At 44.6% G+C, this 8,493-nt stretch overlaps 1 protein-coding gene across 1 annotated transcript in view; it reads right to left on the reverse strand.

Annotated features, from left to right (window-relative positions):
• The window catches only part of GARNL3 (GTPase activating Rap/RanGAP domain-like 3), a 160,938-nt gene extending 152,590 nt beyond the window's left edge, over positions 1 to 8,348 (reverse strand). Inside the window, exon 1 of the mRNA XM_010856923.1 lies at positions 8,272 to 8,348. The gene's annotated coding sequence lies outside the window, so the exon portion shown is untranslated. The remainder of the gene's footprint in view (positions 1 to 8,271) is intronic.
• Between the last annotated feature and the right edge of the window lie 145 nt (positions 8,349 to 8,493).

Consider the following 8,493-nt stretch of genomic DNA (forward strand, 5'->3'; position numbering starts at 1 on the left):
CCCCTCTCGTCAAAATGATTGATTCACAGATGAGCATAGAACCCAAGAGATCCAAAGAATGTCAAGCCTGGGGCGTGTTCTAGAACCATTGAGAAGGAGGTCTTATAATATCTTTCTGCTGGGATAATTCACTGATAGAAAGTAAGCCTGGAATCGTTCATTTTCTTTGTCCCCAGGTGGAAAGACTTTGAGAATCAAGTCAATCCAGAAAATGAAAAAAGACTCCTGAGGACATTATTTGAGCACCTGGTTCTACTCTTTCCTAAAGCTTGGTCTGGGCTTCCCAAGTGGTACCAGTGGTAAATATGCCTGCCAGTGCAGGAGATGCAAGAGACATGGGTTCGATCCCTGGGTTGGGAAGATCCTCTGGAGAAGGTAATGACAACCCATTCCATTATTCTTGTATGTAAAATCCCATGGACAGAGGAGTCTTGCAGGCTACAGTCCATGGGGTCACAAAGAGTGGGATCCTACTGAGCAACTAACACTTTCACTTTTTAAAGCTTGGTCTTCCCCAGCATTTTGCAGTTTCATGAGCTGATGATTCTCCTCTGCTTGCCATTTACAGCCTTTGATAATCTCAAAAAAATTTGAAAAAGTGCTAAGGTACTAAACAGAAAAAGTGTGATGTATTACTAGTCCTTCCTGTAGCTGAAGGACAACTGTTCAATGGTGATTATAACCAAGGTGCCAGGAGTACGAATTACTTGACCACAATCCAGCCACCAGTTTTCACCTGGTATCAGAGCCACAGGCATTGCTACTCCAAGTGGCAATGAAAGCAGAATTATTACTATAAATGATGGGTGGTAAGAATAGGGAGGCAAGCTTTGACTTCACTATTAAGGAAAGATAATAAAGCTGCCTGATAACAAATGTAGTTGTGGGCTCCCTGACCTTAGATGTAATAAGCAGAAGTTGGATGACCAGCTCCAAGAGTTTCTGTAGAAAAGATTCCTGTATTATCCTAGAGGACTGGTTTTTAAACATGTCCTTGGACCAGCAATTCGGGCGTTACTTGTGAGCTTGTTACAAATGCATCCACAGATCCATCCTCACCCAGAGAATCAGAATCTCAAGGTGGGATGGGGGAAGGACAGGAAACTGTTTTAAGAAGCCCTCTCTATACAGTCAGCAAAAACAAGACTGGGAGCTGACTGTGGCTCAGATCATGAACTCCTTATTGCCAAATTCAGACTTAAATTGAAGAAAGTAGGGAAAACTACTAGACCATTCAGGTATGACCTAAATCAAATCCTTTACGATTATACAGTGGAAGAGAGAAATAGATTTAAGAGACTAGATCTGGTAGAGTGCCTGATGAACTATGAACAGAAATTCGTGACATACCATCCCCAAGGAAAAGAAATGCAAAAAGGCAAAATGGCTGCCTGAGGAAGCCTTACAAATAGCTGTGAAAAGAAGAGAAGCGAAAAGCAAAGGAGAAAAGGAAAGATATGCCCATTTGAATGCAGAGTTTCAAAGAACAGCAAGGAGAGATAAGAAAGCCTTCCTTAGTGATCAATGCAAAGAAACAGAGGAAAACAATAGAATGGGAAAGACTAGAGATTTCTTCAAGAAGATTAGAAATATCAAGGGAATATTTCATCTAAAGATGAGCACAATAAAGGACAGAAATGGTATGGACCTAACAGAAGCAGAAGATATTAAGAAGAGGTGGCAAGAATACACAGAAGAACTGTACAAAAAAGATCTTCATGACCCAGATAATCACAATGGTGTGATCACTCATCTAGAGCCAGACATCCTGGAATGTGAAGTCAAGTGGGCCTTAAAAAGCATCACTAGGAACAAAGCTAGTGGAGGTGATGGAATTCCAGTTGAGCTATTTCAAATCCTGAAAGATGATGCTGTGAAAGTGCTGCACTCAATATGCCAGCAAATTTGGAAAACTCAGCAGTGGCCACAGGACTGGAAAAGGTCAGTTTTCATTCCAATCCCAAAGAAAGGCAATGCCAAAGAATGCTCAAACTACCGCACAATTGCACTCATCTCACATGCTAGTAAAGTAATGCTCAAAATTCTCCAAGCCAGGCTTCAGCAATACGTGAACCGTGAACTTCCAGATGTTCAAGCTGGTTTTAGAAAAGGCAGAGGAACCAGAGATCAAATTGCCAGTGTCTGCTGGATCAAAAACGCAAGAGAGTTCCAGAAAAACATGTATTTCTGCTTCACTGACTATGCCAAAGCCTTTGACTGGGTGGATCACAATAAACTGTGGAAAATTCTGAAAGAGATGGAATACCAGACCACCTGATCTGCCTCCTGAGAAATCTGTATGCAGGTCAGGAAGCAACAGTTAGAACTGGACATGGAACAACAGACTGGTTCCAAATAGGAAAAGGAGTACGTCAAGGCTGTATATTGTCACTCTGCTTATTTAACTTACATGCAGAGTACACCATGAGAAATGCTGGGCTGGATGAAGCACAAGCTGGAATCAAGATTGCTGGGAGAATTATCAATAACCTCAGATGTGCAGATGACACCACCCTTATGGCAGAAAGTAAAGAAGAACTAAAGAACTTCTTGATAAAAGTGAGAGAGGAGAGTGAAAAAGTTGGCTTAAAGCTCAACATTCAGAAAACGAAGATCATGGCATCCGGACCCATCACTTCATAGCAAATAGATGGGGAAACAGTGGAAACAGTGACAGACTTCATTTTTTGGACTCCAAAATCACTGCAGATGGTGACTGCAGCCATGAAATTAAAAGACGCTTATTCCTTGGAAGGAAAGACCAAACTAGATAGCATATTAAAAAACAGAGACATTACTTTGCCAACAAAGGTCCGTCTAGTCAAGGCTATGGTTTTTCCAGTAGTCAAGTATGGATGTGAGAGTTGGACTATAAAGAAAGCTGAGTGCAGAAGAATCGATGATTTTGAACTGTGGTGTTGAAAAAGACTCTTGAGAGTCCCTTGGACTGTAAGGAGATCCAACCAGTCCATCCTAAAGGACATCAGTCCTGAGTGTTCATTGAAGGATTGATGTTGAAACTGAAACTTCAATACTTTGGCCACCTGATGCAAAGAACTGACTCATTGGAAAAGACCCTGATGGTGGGAAAGATTGAAGGTGGGAGGAGAAGGGGACGACAGAGGATGAGATGGTTGGATGGCATCACTGAATCGATGGACATGAGTTTGGGTAAACTCCGGGAGTTGGTGATGGACAGGGAGTCCTGGTGTGCTGCAGTCCACTGGGTTGCAAAGAGTCAGGCATGACTGAGTGACTGAACTGAACTGAACTTGGGTTTCCCTGATCGTCCAGGGGTTAAGTATCCACCTAGCAATGCAGGTGACACTGGTTCAAGCTGAAGATTCCACACGCTACAGAGCAGCTAAGCCCGTGCCTCACAGCTACTGAGCCCATGATCTAGAGCATGTGCTCCACAAGAGAAGGCCCGGAATGACATGCTTGTGCACCTCAACTAGAGAGTAGCCCTCACACTCCACAACTAGAGAAAGTCAGTGCACAGCAACAAAGAGCCAGCAAAGCCAATACATAAATGATTTTTCTTTTAAAAAAGAAAGGAAGCCTTCCTGGTGATTCTCATATATGTCAGGTTTGAGAACATTATTAGACTTGAGAGCACTGATTCTCAGTTTCCTAAGCCTCCATCCCCAGAGATTCTGATTGAGTAAATTCGGGGCTGGGCTTGGGGACTTGCATTTCTAACAAATTCCCAGATAATGCTGATGCTGCTGGTCCAGGGACCACACTTTTGAGAACCACTGTTTGAGAGGGTGACCTAAGACATGTCTGAAGTTCCGTTCAGTGTTGAGATTCTCTGATCTTGAGGACTGACGCTGCAAATCCAGTCCTACTGCACGACCCTGTTAACGCTTCGGTTCATGTGTGGTTTGGCTCCATGCAGTGTTGCCGCCAAAATGACACAGCTCAGCAGTAGAAGAGTACTTTAAAATAACTCAGGTTCATCACTAAGTCACAAAAGATAACAGATGTATTTCTTAAAATATAACTTAGAGCAACAAAAACGATAGGGAAACCTATTAGCTGCCCTCAGACAAAGTAGGTGTTTCTGTATCTGACTGGTCAACGCTTCCTAAAGGCTTTTATTCGAGCAGTCCTAACCAGTGCCCTGTGGACCCACTGTCCTTTGCCTCAGTCCCTCTCTTCCTAAATTTACTGCTTCAAAAACTGCAAAGATGCTGGGCAGGACCCTGCTCTCAGGGAAGGGGAGGAGGAAAAACTGAACAGGCAAAGCTAGAATTTTAATGAGGCATGGGAAGGAAAAGGTTGAGAACTTTCACGTAGACATTAATCATTTTTGTCCGTAACAGTTATGATTTAGTCACGCTTTGTGCCAGACACTGTTTTTAGCACTTTGCATAAATCAGTTCACTTAAAGCTCACATCAATATTGTGAGAGCGGTGTTAACTGTCATTTTACAAATGAGTTAACCGAGGCTCAGAGGGGTTAAGCAACTTGTCCAAGGTCACACACAATACAGGTGAGATGTTAGAAACCTGAACTTGGGTCTGTGTGGCTCCCAAGTCCTTGTTCTCGAACACTGCCTGATAAGCCTTCCTACCAATGAGGACAAACACATCTAGGGCAAGCGGCTTCGCAGCACTGGGTGTCCCAGCTAGTCCTTCTCACTGCCACCTGCTAGGAGCCCTCACGCCTGGGCCCCTCCTTGCTCCTTTAAATCCATTATGAGCTGTGTCTGCCCGCAGTTATTGGCGCTGATATGGCAGAGTCAGCAAAGATAGCTGACATCTTGAAAGTAATGCCTTCTTTGCCATGATATCACCAAGACGAATGAATAAATACGGTCAAACCAGATTCTGAAAGGCCCTAAACACGAGGCACCGTCATTTAAACTTGACACAACAGGAAATGAGAAGCAGTAGAGGACTTTGGAGTAGGGAAGGCTAAACCTGCAACACACCCAGAAGTGAGACGGAGGCTCTCTCCCCTGGCTTTCCATCACAGTCATCTGCATCCCACACCCCATCACCATCCTGGACTTTTGGGAACAACAGGCCGGGGGGAGGGACCCACACACCTGTTTGGTTAAGATGTTTCACAGGTGATTCTTCTGTTGGCCCTAAAAGTCCATGATGTCAGTCCAGTACAAGACTGCTCTTCATAGTCTCACTTAAAAGTGAGATGATTTGGATTACTGCATGAAAGAGGTAATTTTTTGTTTGTTTTTAAAATTTTTAGTGTTGTGTTGGTTTCTGCCGTACAACCACGCCAATCAGCCATAATTATACAGCATACCCCTTCCTCCCCAGCCTCCCTGCCCCATCCCATGCCTCCAGGTCATTGCAGAGCACCGGACTGGGCTCCCTGTGCTACACAGCAGCCTCTCACCAGCTAGCCATCTTACACCTGAGAGTGTGTTTATGTCGATGCTACTTTCTCCACTTGTCCTCCTCTCACCCTCCCCCACTGTGTTCAAAAGTCCATTCTCTACACCTGCATCCCCATTGGTGGTGGTTTAATCACTAAGTCGTGTCCAACTCTTGCGACCCCGTGGACTGTCGCCTGCCAGGCTCCTCTGTCCATGGGGAATCTCCAGGCAAGAATACTGGAGTGGGTTGCCATTTCCCCATTCCTTCCCTGCAAATAGGTTTTATCAATACCATTTTTCTAGATTCCATATATATGTGTTAATATAGTATATTTGTTTTTCTCGTTAAAGAGGTAATTTTTTCTTAAAGGAACAAAAACAACTGGAGAAATTGTAGATAAACCTTTAACTGTTTTAAGGCAGGGAAGCCTTTGGTAACTAAGAATAAACAAGATGAATAAATTAATAGATTTGACTAAACTTAAAAAAATAATTGTCTAAAAGCATTGTAAAGAAAGTTAGAAGGCAAATAATGAACTATAAAAATACTTGCTACATATGTGACCAAAAAATTAATTCCCTTAATAAAGTATTTCAATAAGGAAAGGATAAATATTCCCAAGGAAAAATGGACAATGTGCATGATATGTATTTCATTTGAAAAAGAAATACAGATTATGAGTTAATGTGAGAAAAAAGTTTCATCTCACTACTAAATGTGGGAATTCAAGTTAAAATAAGGTACCACTTCGGCAAATATTTATAAATAGTAATGCCTTATAAATAATGCCTAGCATTTGAAGATGAAAAAAAACAGGAATGTTTATATGCTCTTGGGAGAACTGTAAACTGCCACAACTTTCCAGCATTTTGGCCTTATGCTTCAAAGCCTTTAAAATGTTCATTTTCTTGGGTCCAATAATCTCCATCACTGCTATGAATTTCTCTGAAGATGATAACCTCTTACAGACTCACATACAGACAAATGCATGTGCATTCCATGCGTCTTTAGTACAAGTGAAAAACTGATAATAAACTGCATGTACAATAATAAAGCGTGGCTTAAATACATTGTCCTCCAATAAATTATTTTTATAATCAGAAAAATGGTAATTGTTATTTCTAAGGTTTATATGATAATATCATGGAGTGTTAAATAAAGGGAAAAACCTCTGGAGGCTGTGAAGTCATTTCAGGTATAAGGTCATGAAGACAAAGGAGGAGTAAAAGTGAGATTCCAAAGGAAGAGAGAAACTTTCTAAACCAGTGTTGTCCAATATTGGAAACATTAGTCATAGGTGGCTATTTAAATGGACTCCCTGGTGGTTCAGATGGTAAAGAATCTGCCTGCAATGCGGGAGACCCAGGTTCAATCCCTGGGTCGGGAAGATCCCCTGGAGAAGGAAATGGCAACCCACTCCAGTATTCTTGCCTGGGATATCCCATGGGCAAAGGAGATTTAAAGTGAAATAAAATTTCAAATTCATTTCCTTAGTTGGATTAGCCATATTTCAAGTGCTCAATAGCCACAGGTGGCCAGTGGCCACAGAATCAGCACAGATTATAGAATGCCTCCATCATCACAGAAAGTTCTATTGGACAGAGCTGCTCTAAACATTCTACCGCAGGCCTGGATCCAGCTTTTGACTCATCTCTTCAGCCTCATTTCTTGGTACACTTCCCATCCTTCGTGCTCCAGCAAGAGTGTAAGCATCAGAAGGGCAAAAACCATACCTGCCTCGTGCTCAGGGAAAGGTAATATCCCAGTAATTATCCTCAGTGATGTGTGGAATAGTAGATCAATGTGTAGACTGCTGAGACAGCACAGAGCTCAGCCTGGGGTTCAGGGAAGACTTCCCAGAGGAGGAGGGAAAGGCATTACCCAAAGACTAAAGAAAAGACTATTTATTCTAAGAGCATGGTATGAGTCAAGGCACAGATGAGAGACAGCACAGCCTAGGGGAAGAATCACCAGCTGGTCAGGCATTTATTTACTCAACAGATAGTAAACGTCTGTGATGGGCTAGGTTTGAGCCAGGCTCTGATGACAGAGCAGTGAACAGCTACAGTCCCTGTTCTCAGGAGATTGACACTCTTATCCAGTATTGTGGGAGCACCAAGGGTGAGGTGAGGTGCCCAAGAGCCTGGCATCTCATATTCAGGGTCCTGTTGGTTTCTTTATCCTAGCTTTTCTTCTACAGGAGGGCCAGAGTCCCACTTCCTTTCTTTCTCCCTTTTCTCTGCCCCAGCCCAGATGGAGGCCCTGGGGGATGGAGAACTCTCAGGAGTGGGGAGCAGGGGTAAGGCATGGGAAGGGCAGTGGACAGTGTGGTAAGGCTCTTCCAGCGGACAGCGAGGATGTGGATTTAAGAGGTGGAAGAGGGACTTCGCTGGTGGTGCCAATCCAAGAGCGCTGGGGGTTCGATCCCTGGTCCGGGGACTAGATTCCAACATGCTACAACTAAAGACAGAAGATTCTGCTTGTCGCAACTAATGCCAGGTGCAGCCACGGGGGAAATTTTTTTTGTTTAAAATAAAGAGAGGTGGAAGAATAAAGACAGAAAAGTGTAGTTGGGGGGCTGCTAGAGTATTCTAGAAGAGGCCAGAAACTGAAAAAACGGGAGGGCCCACTTCAGCGACGTCAGAGCGGGAGAGAAGGCACTCTAAGTTAAGAAGATGCCCTCCAAGGGAAGGAATCTAGCCGGGCAGACGGAGCGCCACCGAGGCCGGCGGGGGAGCGCGTGTCAGCGGGGCAAGGTTCCAGGGAGAAGGACCCGAACACCTCAGGCGAGTTCCCCAGGGGCGCGGGCGAGAGGGGCAAGGCAGCCCTGGCAGAGGAAAGGCGTCGGCGGGTCAGAGGGGTCGGGCACTTCGGGGCCAACGGCCAGGATGGGCGGGGCCCAGAGGCAGCAGGTGTGCTTACCTGAGGGGCCAGGCGGGGAGGCTGGAGCTGGCCCGGGTCCTGGGGCGGCGCAGAGGAACTCCCCCGGTGGAGGGAGACCTTCCTCCCTTAGACGTTAGGGGGGCTATTTCCCGACCTTGTCCTTGAGCATTTACAAGAGGCGGACAGCCCGAAATCTGCATACAGCCAACGGCTTTGCTCGGGGCCTGCCAAGGGACCGACGCTTTTGGGGGCGTCTCGTCG

This window comes from Bison bison, unplaced genomic scaffold, assembly GCF_000754665.1.
Source record: "Bison bison bison isolate TAMUID 2011002044 unplaced genomic scaffold, Bison_UMD1.0 scf7180017864375, whole genome shotgun sequence".
Lineage (NCBI taxonomy): Eukaryota > Metazoa > Chordata > Mammalia > Artiodactyla > Bovidae > Bison > Bison bison.